This window comes from Callospermophilus lateralis, unplaced genomic scaffold (assembly GCF_048772815.1).
Source record: "Callospermophilus lateralis isolate mCalLat2 unplaced genomic scaffold, mCalLat2.hap1 Scaffold_957, whole genome shotgun sequence".
Classification (NCBI taxonomy): domain Eukaryota; kingdom Metazoa; phylum Chordata; class Mammalia; order Rodentia; family Sciuridae; genus Callospermophilus; species Callospermophilus lateralis.
This window is the reverse complement of record NW_027517743.1, coordinates 192,508-204,762: the sequence shown is the minus strand read 5'-3', so window position 1 is coordinate 204,762 and position 12,255 is coordinate 192,508.

Sequence of the window (12,255 nt, the reverse complement as noted above, 5' to 3'; positions counted from 1 at the left end):
TAGACTTAATATTAAATTTTATTTTTATACCCAAATGAGTATTCTTTAAAGTAAATTCACTTGGAGTAATTTATCTTCCAAAGCAAGAAAAAGATGAATAAACCAGAATTTTAACTTGACATATTTACATACCAACTTCTGGTTATGTCCAGTTCCATCAGGTGTCTCAGAGGTTTTAGACAATAATATGTCAGAATGTGACTTTTCTAAAAAAAATGTATAGATTTATTAAACAGTTATAATGTGTAAAAATCTGTGCAAATAAAAAGTAATAACATTTTTATCTTCTAAATTTTATTTATATTGAAGCTTACTTTTTGGTGAATAATTATTTTTTTAAAACTTTTAAAATTGTTATTTGTATATGGATCTGAGGATAGGACCCAGGAACTTGTGTATCTTTGGCAGGAATAGTAGCACTTACTTTAAGTCCTTATTCCAGGCCTTTTTATTTGAAGACAGGTTTGCTACAAAGTGCCCTAACTGGCTGAAAAACTTCCCGTGGACTGAATCAGTCTACAAAAATTTGCAATTAAACATGTGTCCCTTTGTGCCCAGTATATATTGAGATTATTGAGGAGTAATTCTATTGAACTAGTACTTCATATCACCACTTGGGGAGACACTAGGGGTTCAATGCATATAATAAGTCAGAAGTTCTTCTACTCAAAGTAAAAGAAAATGTCATGAAAAAAAATTTAAATTGCCAAGAAACAAGAAACATCACACTGCCTAATATCTTTTCACCCAAATAATAAGGTTTCAACAACCATTGGACATCAATTTTGTTGTCCCAAGTCATCGATCCCATTACAAGTTCATCAAAAGAATGCAATTTTCCTTTCTGTTATTTTCCTTTCCTGACATTTATCTTTTTGTTTTTATCTTTTCTTTTTTCTATTAGGACACACACTGTTTGGTGAATGTTCTCTGACTGTCCTTAATATTCCAGACACAAATTGATTTTCTCTTCCTAGGATTACCTCCGACAGTGAATCAGCTTTGACACTGGAGAATAACCTCTTGACCTGAAAATTATTCCTTTCCCTTTCTAGTCCCTTGGCTCCTACACTTGAAGGGGCTGCTTTCACATCATATTGTCTCAACAGTTCATTTATTTCCACATGTAACTGAGTTTGTGGTAAAGCTGGAGGAGATAACAGGTGTCAGTGTTGGTGCCTTTTCTAAAGATAGATATGAACACTGACATAGGAGGGCAGTTTTGAGACAGAGGGCAGGAAATAGAGAGAGAATGGAAGGCTCTAGCATGATATAGAAGAAAGTGTTAAAGGGGACAATATTTAGTAATTATGGGGATTGGTGAGGAGAACATCCAGAGAACAGTGTCAGTAGGGAAATGCTAAAGATGCAGAGGTAGGAAGAATTAGTATTCTGAATGTTTTCTACAAATTTAAGAGGCTTTGATAGTCTCAATGTAAAGAGGGTTGATGGTCATATATGCAGTGTAGTTAGACCACACTTAATGCTGTGGGTAGGGGAATGTGAAGGCATGCACATAAAAGCAGTTGAATAATGAGAAGGCCACAGAGCAGTGTGAAGTTCAAGCAAGCCTGAATTGAGGGAATGTTTCCAGAAATATAGAGGACAGAAAATTCCAATGATGTGTGTAGGATGATTCTAATTAATTGAACAATGTAAGAATCTGGGCTCCTTGGATATGAGATTCTGGTCATGATTGTTACTTGAGATTTCCATTGAGATGCATAATAGAACAGAAGAAATATAAATGTTGCTCTCATTTGCCATGTAGATTCTCCCATGACAATATCTTCCTAAGTTGAGGGAATTCATTTACATCCTTGGTGGGCAATTTTCCTTGAACCTGGATATATCAAGCTGACCAGTAATTCCATGAAGTCATTGGGTGAAACTCAGTGGGAAAGTAACTGCTTAAAACATTTGGATTCAGTCTCCAAAAATGTAAGAAAAAAAAGTATTTTTGGATTTATATCTCTTAGTCTAAATTGTAGGAAAGAGTGTTCTCCCACAAACAATGTTTATTTTATAGGAAATTAATAAATTAAAATTTGTGATACTCTATTGTGTGAATACTTCCTTTAGATATGACCATATGTGGGTGAAGGGCATGGAATATAGTTTGCAGAAAATTGTACTGCAAAAATTACCTGATTGTTTTGTCCAGGCTTCCCTCCTTGTTTTAAATGGAAGAAAATCTTTGTGTTTCATGGCATTCTCATTCTCCTTGCAGACAAAATAATTAGTAAATACTGTGTACTGAATCCAGTTTTCAGTGAATAATTTAACATAAATAATATACTATATTTAACGTAAATGATATATCATGTTATTATATATTATCATACAATATATAACTTATTATTATATACATATATAATATTTTAATTTAACATAGAAAATGCAATATAAAATAACATAATTTAACTTAAATAAAATAACTTAACACAAACATAGAAGATGATTTACCTTCCAGGCATCACTCGAATCCCGAGATACTGAAAAGCAAGCAACAATATTTGAATGTGACAAAACCACCATAATGTTCCTGTTGAATTACTATGAAGCTGATTCTGGTAAAATTTACTTGATAAAATTTAGTTTGGCTTTGGGTGTTCTATGTTTCTTCTTTTCAATTTTAGGACAGTCATATGACAGAGATGAAGACAAATAAGCAATGTAAGTATAACAAAACATGCAGTTTAATTTCCAAAGTCAGATTATGTTTCTGATGAAAGTGAATAATAAATAGCAGGATCCATATACGCCAGTCCAGATGCAGAATTGTGGAGAGCACAGCGATTTTCAGTGAGACAAATAAAGGAGGACCATGAGAGATTCAATGTCAAAAGTGAATTAATAGTGTAATAGCAAATATCTTGAGTGAACCCTATTAGAACTATTCATTTTATTATAACCATATTTCATGTCCCTTCATTTGACCTACAATTTAGTAAGCCCAAAGAAAGGATATGATTCCAGACTAGAATAACATCATTTCAGCAACTGTATCTTAAAATATATGTATCAAGATATAACCGAGCAGTGCTATATGACTAAGCCTCATCCTTAGCACTATTTATTTATTTATTTTTGAGACATGTTCTTGCTAACTTGCTATGGCTTCACTAATTTGCTGAGGCTGGCCTTCAACTTACAATCCTCCTGCATCAGCTTCTGGATTCATTGGGATTATAGGTGTGTCACCATACATGGATGGAAATATAATTGTTATACCTTCCTCTTTTTTTTCCTTTTCCTTTGCCCAGAGACATGCTGGGAATTATAACTACATTTATGCTTTCACTGTATCTTGTCATATCTGAACTAACATGCAATGGCTCTTCATTTTAGACTTCCTAAAGTGTAGGTCATTCCCTTGCAACTCAGAATGTAGTGTGTGGGTATAGAACATTGGAACCAAATTTAAATGTTTTAGAAATGTAAGCAAAGACCTGTTGAGTGAGAATGTGCATTTTGAATATGGTCCCCAACATATGATTTGCTAGAATTTGAGCATTCTTTGGTGTAATTAATCTTCTACCAATTCCTCTAACTTGACTTGCCTCTTTGAAATCCTCCTATTGTGTTCCCCAAATTGTAGGTGTATTAGCATTCATAATCTTTCCAGTGAACATCTTATCAGGTTATACTTTGCTGGTCATTTTATGATATATCCTACCCTTTTTATTTCCAGATTATATTATTCTTTACCATAATTACATTCCTAGGAAGTAATTATGGCATACATTTACTTATGGCAAACCAAATGTAGCTCTTAATGATCTGGCATTCATTCCTTCATTACTTTTCAATATTGATTAAGAAAACAGCTGTTGGAAAATTTTACTGTATCTCTCAAAACAGTTTTGGTACTAAAAACTCACAAATTTTTTCTAATGCTCTCCTCTTCTCCTTTCTAATGTTTAATCTGAATTTACCTCCCTTCATAATGTGCACTTATTTCTTTTTCTTTTTCTTTTTTTTTTTTTGTCTGTGATCTTTAACTTTGTATTCTTCATTCTCTCTTCTCCCCACCCCTTCTTTATTTCCAAACTTTCCTCTGATCTAAACAGGTCTTGAAATGGAATTCACTCCACTATAGACACTTAATATTTAATCTGTTGCTAACTTAATAAGATATACTATGTATTACCATTTCTCTTTTTTTATTACTACATACTTATTAAGTTCATTTTTTCAAATAATTGAATCTATTAGTGTCCATGTTTTAAATGAAGATCATAGCCAATGTTATTTTACAGTACATGGTCTTACCTTCTAGAGGTCTAGTTATACCCCATTCCACTCTTTGATATGCATCACCAGATAAAAGACCAGTGTATTTCTGAGGAGGACTCAGAGACATATCCTGGCAAAAAGAATATCAATAATGAGTTGCATAAAGATTTCTTAATCACTAAGGTGACACCCAATTTTCCAGGTTGAAAAACATTAGATTTAAAAAATAGAGAATTACACATTGAAAACTGACATATTTTATACCATAAGCTCATATATCCTCTGCAAATAGGGAAAATTTTACCTTCCTTTGGCTACTGAGCTTATAAACCAGTATAGAAGGACCACAGGGAAAATATATTGTTAAGAAAAGAAATCTATATTTCTTTTGGAAACTTTTATTGAATGGAAAACTAGTTTTATAAAGTAATGAAGTTGTAAGAAAAAAGTTTCTTTATTTTACCTAAATATGAGAGCACACAATAGAGTCTCCATTTAAGACTACAAAAAGGTATACCATGGAAGAAAAATGGTGGTGTAAAATCATAGTGTGCTTAGTGAATACACCCTGAATTTGAGTGAAATCAACTAGTGTATGTCTTTGCAATGAGATAGAGGGCTGAAAGAAAAAAAAACTGGAGTGCAAATGCAGGACCAATGAAGTACATAAATATTATATTTTTAAAATAAGAAATGATATAATAATAATAATAATAATAATAATAATAATAATAATAATAATAATAGAATAATAAAATAAAAAAGTAGATTGCAGCACTGTTAGGTGAAAACTGGCTAGTTCTAAGAGGGGAAGCTCCCCGCATGTGAGCCAAGACTCTCTGTAATTTCAAGAAAATCATGTTCATCTAAATTCCAATAAACAGTTTTCACACAGGAGAAAGTTTGTTTCTTCCTGAGATGTCAAGGGAGGATACGTGTACTACAGATTTTCCCCAGAAATATCAAAGTGCTTGTCCAGGAATCTTTTCCACTCAGTGTCTTTTTCCTAGGCTTTCTCCACAGGAGATCAGAAATCCCAGTCTTTACTTTCTTTTATTTATAATACCCCACTATGATAAGATTTCACTAGTTCAGGAGGCACCCACAACAAGAATCAGACTATGTCTAAAACAGAAACTGAGACAAAGATCTTTTGGAACTTCTGGGATGCTATAGTCATTCATAGTCACATGATCTATACAAGGTTTAGAAGCTGAGGAGAGTTTCATTTAAATGTTGCTGTAGGAAATCTGATAGATTGGTTCTCGTAGAAAAGTTGCTGCTAGACTCTCCACAGAATTGAGCTAATCTTTCATGTCTGACCACCTTACTGTGCTCAGAGGCATTTGAAGGAATAAATCTTACTTCTTCCCCTGAAACAATATTGGTCACTTCCTATATAATTCAAGTATAGCACTGAGGGGGCTCCCCCTTTAGAAAGATTCCATTGTTGTGACTCTCTGTAAGAGAATCATCTTCATGGTTTATACCTCTAAGACATAGTGACCACCTCTCTATACTGGAATTGTGGATTTCCACCCTACTTGCCCAGGATCAGAGCATAGATTGACAGGGATGTGCTGAAAAATCTGGTCAACAGGGGATGTGGTCTGCTGCTTGGTAAGTCTGTAAAATCATGAAAAGTGGGGATAATTCCATTTTTAAATTGGTGTTTTGAGATTAGGGACAGGAACAGAGATATGTTGTAGATAGTTTTGTGAGGTAGAAGATTCAGGGAGAGCTAGGAAGAGTTTCATGGAGAACTTGCTGTCTTGATTTTCACAAACCAAACATGGATCCTGAAATCAGTCCACCTCTACAATGCTTAGAGATGGAGCAAGCCACACAGGGGCCTAGAATCTTGCATATCCCTGAACTCACTGACAGTCAAACTCTGGAATTGGGAGTCTTCAGTGCAAACTGGCCCATAGGCTCCTTGTGTTATAGTTTTATTGACAGTTTCTATTATGACCACACTCCTATGATTATATATATATATTATTTATATTTGGAATAACTGTTCTTTAATATTAATTATATCAGTGGCAATCACAGTTACATATGTTCATAATTTCAACTAGTTATTCATAAGTCTCATAGTTAATGTTTTCATCATGTAATAAGGTTATACAAATGAAAACACAAACAATATTCAGAAAAAGTTGACTCAATTACTAGGATAAAATTTATTTATAGGTTGCCATGATTTCCAATGTTGTTTTCAGATTCATGACCAATTAGATTGTACTAGACCTAAATATTAATTTATGATGTTTAGATTTCCAAAGAGTTTTCCAAAAGGTCATTTCATTTGACCTAGTTTACATTCTGAATGTAAGAAAAACAGGATGAAATCAAGAATTCAAATTCACATGTTTACATACCTGTGGCTGATTATTTTCAGTGCCATGAAGGCTCTCTTCCTCTTCATCTGATGTTACATCTAATAGTTTATCTACTGAAAAATGGACAGGTTTACTTAAGTTACTAAGGACTCCTAGAAAGTCTGACAGTCTATCAAATTAAAAATTAATAATAAGTTTTATTTTAGATGATCATTTATTTTTTAAACTACTTTGTTTTCTGTGTGTGTGTGTGTGTGTGTGTGTGTGTGTGTGTGTGTATCTTGTAGTTTTATTCAGGGAGTTTTACCACCTTGGCAATCACTCTATCAATGAGTGGTATAGCCAAACCTAGTGTACTTGGAGATAGGGTCACTCTAAAGTGTTCAGGGTGTCCTGATTCATGCCATTCACCCAACTCAGCCTCCTAAGAAGCTGTATTTAGGTGGAACCAACTATATCCAGCAAATATTTACCACTTTTTGGAATGTTTTACTAAACTAAAACTTCAAAACTCATCCGGGAAAAAATAGATGTCAACAGGTTTAATGCATAAAAATAACTCAAAGAATTATCAACTCCAGATAAATTAAAAGTTCCCAGAAATACTAAAAAAAAAACAGCAAAATATCAAAATTCAGTGTTTGCTATTTTCTCCTCATAATAATAACTTTTCAACAACCACTCTTCATCAATATTGTTTTCTTAATGACTGATACTTTCCACACCTTTGTCAATGAATAGCTTTATATCTAAAATGTTTTTTCCACTATTCTGACAACTTGGATTTTCTTCTTTTAGAAGTTAATCTATTTGTTCAGTCCTTTAGGACTATGGCTATTCTTCCTGGTACAAAGTGTTTTCCCCTGCCTTGGAGCTACCTTAGCAATCCAACAACTATTCTACTTAGGACATACAAATTGACCTGTGAAATTACCTATATAAATCTAATTCATTTGCTCCTAGATTATTGGGGATGTTTTTATATCACCTTGGTGTCAACAGTCTTATCTATTTGAACTCATAACTAATAAGTTCTTGGGAAGAGGTAGTGGGAGAAAAAGGTGGCTTTTCTGGAGGTTGGGTTGAAGAGAGACTTAAGGAGTGAGATTATCAACCAGAGGCAGGAAATGGTAAAAATATGGAAGGTTTAAATAGGTCAGTATTTTTATGACCACATAGGGATGAGTGAGGAGTAATGACAGAGGACAGCACAGGCAGGGGAAGGGATAAAGAAACACAGTTGGGCAGAATTTTTATCATAGTAGATTCCAAAGAAATTTAGGATGGTTGGACATCCACATTCTAAAGAAGGCCGATGGTCATATATATAACTAGACCAATCTCAATGCTGTGGGCAGGTAGACATGAAGGGCCTGTGAATGAATATAGATGATTTCAAGGGATAATGGAAGCTTTAACCTTAGCATTAATGACTGGTAATGTGAAATTAAATTAATGAGAAGGCAACAGTGTAGTGTGAAGTTCATGCAGGCAAGAATGGAGGGAATGTTTCCAAAAATACAGAGAATAGAAAAGTTTCAGTATCCTGTGTAGAAAGAAGTTTAATAAAATGAACAAAATTTAAAAAGCTGGGGCAGCTGAAATGCATCCTCTCAGTTTCCTTTTCATTACAGTCAAAGTTACCTAGCTTATTTCCCCTTCCCTTTAGATTTTCAAAAAGAATTTTCTAGAGTTTGGTCTTGAGTCATTTCCTTTTACATTCTTGGTTTGGGTTATTCCTACTACTATTTCTTTCCCATTCAGCAACTGTATCTTAAAATATACATATCGAGATATAACCCAGCAGTGCTATATGACTAAGCCTCATCCTTAGCACTATTTATTTATTTATTTTTGAGACAAGTTCTTGCTAACTTGCTATGGCTTCACTAATTTGCTGAGGCTGGCCTTCAACTTACAATCCTCCTGCATCAGCTTCTGGATTCATTGGGATTATAGGTGTGTCACCATACATGGATGGAAATATAATTGTTATACCTTCCTCTTTTTTTCCTTTTCCTTTGCCCAGAGACATGCTGGGAATTATAACTACATTTATGTTTTCACTGTATCTTGTCATATCTGAACTAACATGCAATGGCTCTTCATTTTAGACTTCTTAAAGTGTAGGTCATTCCCTTGCAACTCAGAATGTAGTGTGTGGGAATAGAACATTGGAACCAAATTTAAATGTTTTAGAAATGTAAGCAAAGACCTGTTGAGTGAGAATGTGCATTTTGAAAATGGTCCCCAACATATGATTTGCTAGAATTTGAGCATTCTTTGGTGTAATTAATCTTCTACCAATTCCTCTAACTTGACTTGCCTCTTTGAAATCCTCCTCCTATTGTGTTCCCCAAATTGTAGATGTATTAGCATTCATAATCTTTCCAGTGAACATCTTATCAGGTTATACTTTGCTGGTCATTTCATGATATATCCTACCCTTTTTATTTCCAGATTATATTATTCTTTACCATAATTACTTTCCTAGGAAGTAATTACGGCATAACTTTACTTATGGTAAACCAAATGTAGCTCTTAATGATCTGGCATTTATTCCTTCATTACTTTCCAATATTGATTAAGAAAACAGCTGTTGGAAAATTTTACTGTATCTCTCAAAACTGTTTTGGTACTAAAAACTCACAAATTTTTCTAATGCTCTGCTCTTCTCCTTTCTAATGTTTAATCTGAATTTACCTCCCTTCACAATGCGCACTTATTTCTTTTTCTTTTTCTTTTTTTTTTTCCTGTGATCTTTAACTTTTGTATTCTTCATTCTCTCTTCTCCCCACCCTTTCTTTATTTCCAAACTTTCCTGTGATCTAAACATGTCTTGATATGGAATTCAACTCCACTAGACACTTAATATTTAATCTGTTGCTAAAACTTAATAAGATATACTACGTATTACCATTTCACTTTTTTTTTCTTACTACATACTTATTAAGTTCATTTTTTCAACTAATTGAATCTATTAGTGTCCATGTTTTAAATTAAGATCATAGCTAATGATATTTTACAGTACATGGTCTTACCTTCTATATGTCTAGTTGTACCCCATTTCACTCTTTGATATGCATCACCAGATAAAAGACCAGTGTATTTCTGAGGAGGACTCAGAGACATATCCTGGCAAAAAGAATATCAATAATGAGTTGCATAAAGATTTCTTAATCACTAAGGTGACACCCAATTTTCCAGGTTGAAAAACATTAGATTTAAAAAATAGAGAATTACACATTGAAAACTGACATATTTTATACCATAAGCTCATACATCCTCTGCAAATAGGGAAAATTTTACCTTCCTTTGGCTACTCAGCTTATCGACCAGTATAGAAGGACCACAGGGAAAATATATCATATAGAAAAGAGATCTATATTTCTTTTGGAAACTTTTAATGAATGGAAAACTAGTTTTATAATGTAATGAAGTTGTAAGAAAAAAGTTTCTTTATTTTACCTTAATATGAGAGCACAAAATAAATAGAGTCTCCATTTAAGAAAAAACTACAAAAAGGTATACCATGGAAGAAAAATGGTGGTGTAAAATCATAGTGTGCTTAGTGAATACACCATGAAATTGAGTCAAATAAACTCATGTATGTCTTTGCAATGAGATAGAGGGCTGAAGGAAAAAAAACTGGAGTGCAAAAGCAGGGCAAATGAAGTACACAATTTTATATTTTTAAAATAAGTAATAAAATAATAATAATAATAATAATAATAATAATAGAATAATAAAATAAGAAATAGACTGCAGCAGTGTTAGGTGAAAACTGGCTGGTTCTAAGAGGGGAAGCACCCCTCATGTGAGCCAAGACTCTCTGCAATTTCAAGAAAATCATGTTCATCTAAATTCCAATAAACAGTTTTCACACAGGAGAAAGTTTGTTTCTTCCTGAGATGTCAAGGGAGGATACGTGTACTACAGATTTTCCCCAGAAATATCAAAGTGCTTGTCCAGGAATCTTCTCCACTCAGTGTCTTTTTCCTAGGCTTTCTTCACAGGAGATCAGAAATCCCAGTCTTTACTTTGTTTTCTTTATAATACCCCACTATGATATGATTTCACTAGTTCAGGAGGCACCCACAACAAGAATCAGACTATGTCTAAAAGAGAAACTCAGACAAAGATCAGTTGGAACCTCTGGAATGCTGTAGTCATTCATAGTCACATGGTCTATACAAGGTTTAGAAGCTGAGGTGAGTTTCATTTAAATGTTGCTGTAGAAAATCTGATAGATTGGTTCTCATAGAAAAGTTGCTGCTAGACTCTCCACAGAGTTGAGCTGATCTTTCATGTCTGACCACCTTACTGTGCTCAGAGGCATTTGAAGGAATAAATCTTACTTCTTCCACTGAAACAATATTAGTCACTTCCAATATAATTAAAGTATAGCACTGAGGGGGCTCCCCCTTTAGAAAGATTCCATTGTTGTGACTCTCTGTAAGAGAATCATCTTCATGGTTTATACCTCTAAGACATAGTGACCACCTCTCTATACTGGAATTGTGGATTTCCACCCTACTTGCCCAGGATCAGAGCATAGATTGACAGGGATGTGCTGAAAACTCTGGTCAACAGGGAATGTGGTCTGCTGCTTGTAAAAAAATGGACAGTGGGGATAATTCCATTTTAAAATTGGTGTTTTGAGATTAGGGACAGGAACAGAGATATGTTGTGGGCGGTTTTGTGAGGTAGAAGATTCAGGGAGAGCTGGGAAGAGTTTCATGGAGAACTTGTTGTCTAGATTTTCACAAACCAAACATGGATCCTGAAATCAGTCCACCTCTACAATGCTTAGAGATGGAGCAAGCCCCACAGGGACCTAGAATCTTGCATATCCCTGAACTCACTGACAGTCAAACTCTGGAATTGGGAGGCTTCAGTGAAAACTGGCCCATAGGCTCCTTATGTGACAGTTTCTATTATGACCACACTCCTATGGTTATATATATATTATTTATTTTATATATATATATATAGTTAGTGACTCACCTCTCGTTCTGGAAAGGGTTCCATAACACTCCCTGGTAGGCAAGGATGAAAGGAATTCACATTAATGTCTCCAAAAAAAATGCGGGTCTGTTTGGGCTAGAATTGAGAAAAAAAACATCATAAATATAGTTGCTCCACAGAAACCTCCCCAAAGTGGTGTATTATACAACTAGAAGTTGTGGAAACAAGTGTGTACATTTTAATTACATCAGAACAGAGAAATTATATACTTTTCTTGTATTTTTGTGGTTTTTATAGTTTTTATCTTGCCAATTCATATGATCTTTTACTGTTTTATTGGTTTTCTTTGCACTTGCTTTGTTTTCTCTCATCTTTATCTTCTTAATTTTTATTTTGTGATTTTTGTCTTCATTCTCCTTCCTTTGCCCCTCCACCACTTTTTTTGTTGTTGTTGTTTTGGCACAAGGGATTGAACTCAGGGTATTCATCCACTGAGCCACATCCCCAGTCATTTTATATTTTAATTAGAAATAGAGCCTCAAGGATTGCTTAGCCCCTCACTAAGTTGCTGAGGTTGGCTTTATACTCATGATCCTTCTGCCTTAGCCTCCTAAGATGCTAGAATTACAGGCATGCACCACTATTCTCAGTCCATTTTTTGCCTATATATTTTAATATTAATTTTATAATCACTAGTTCCTAT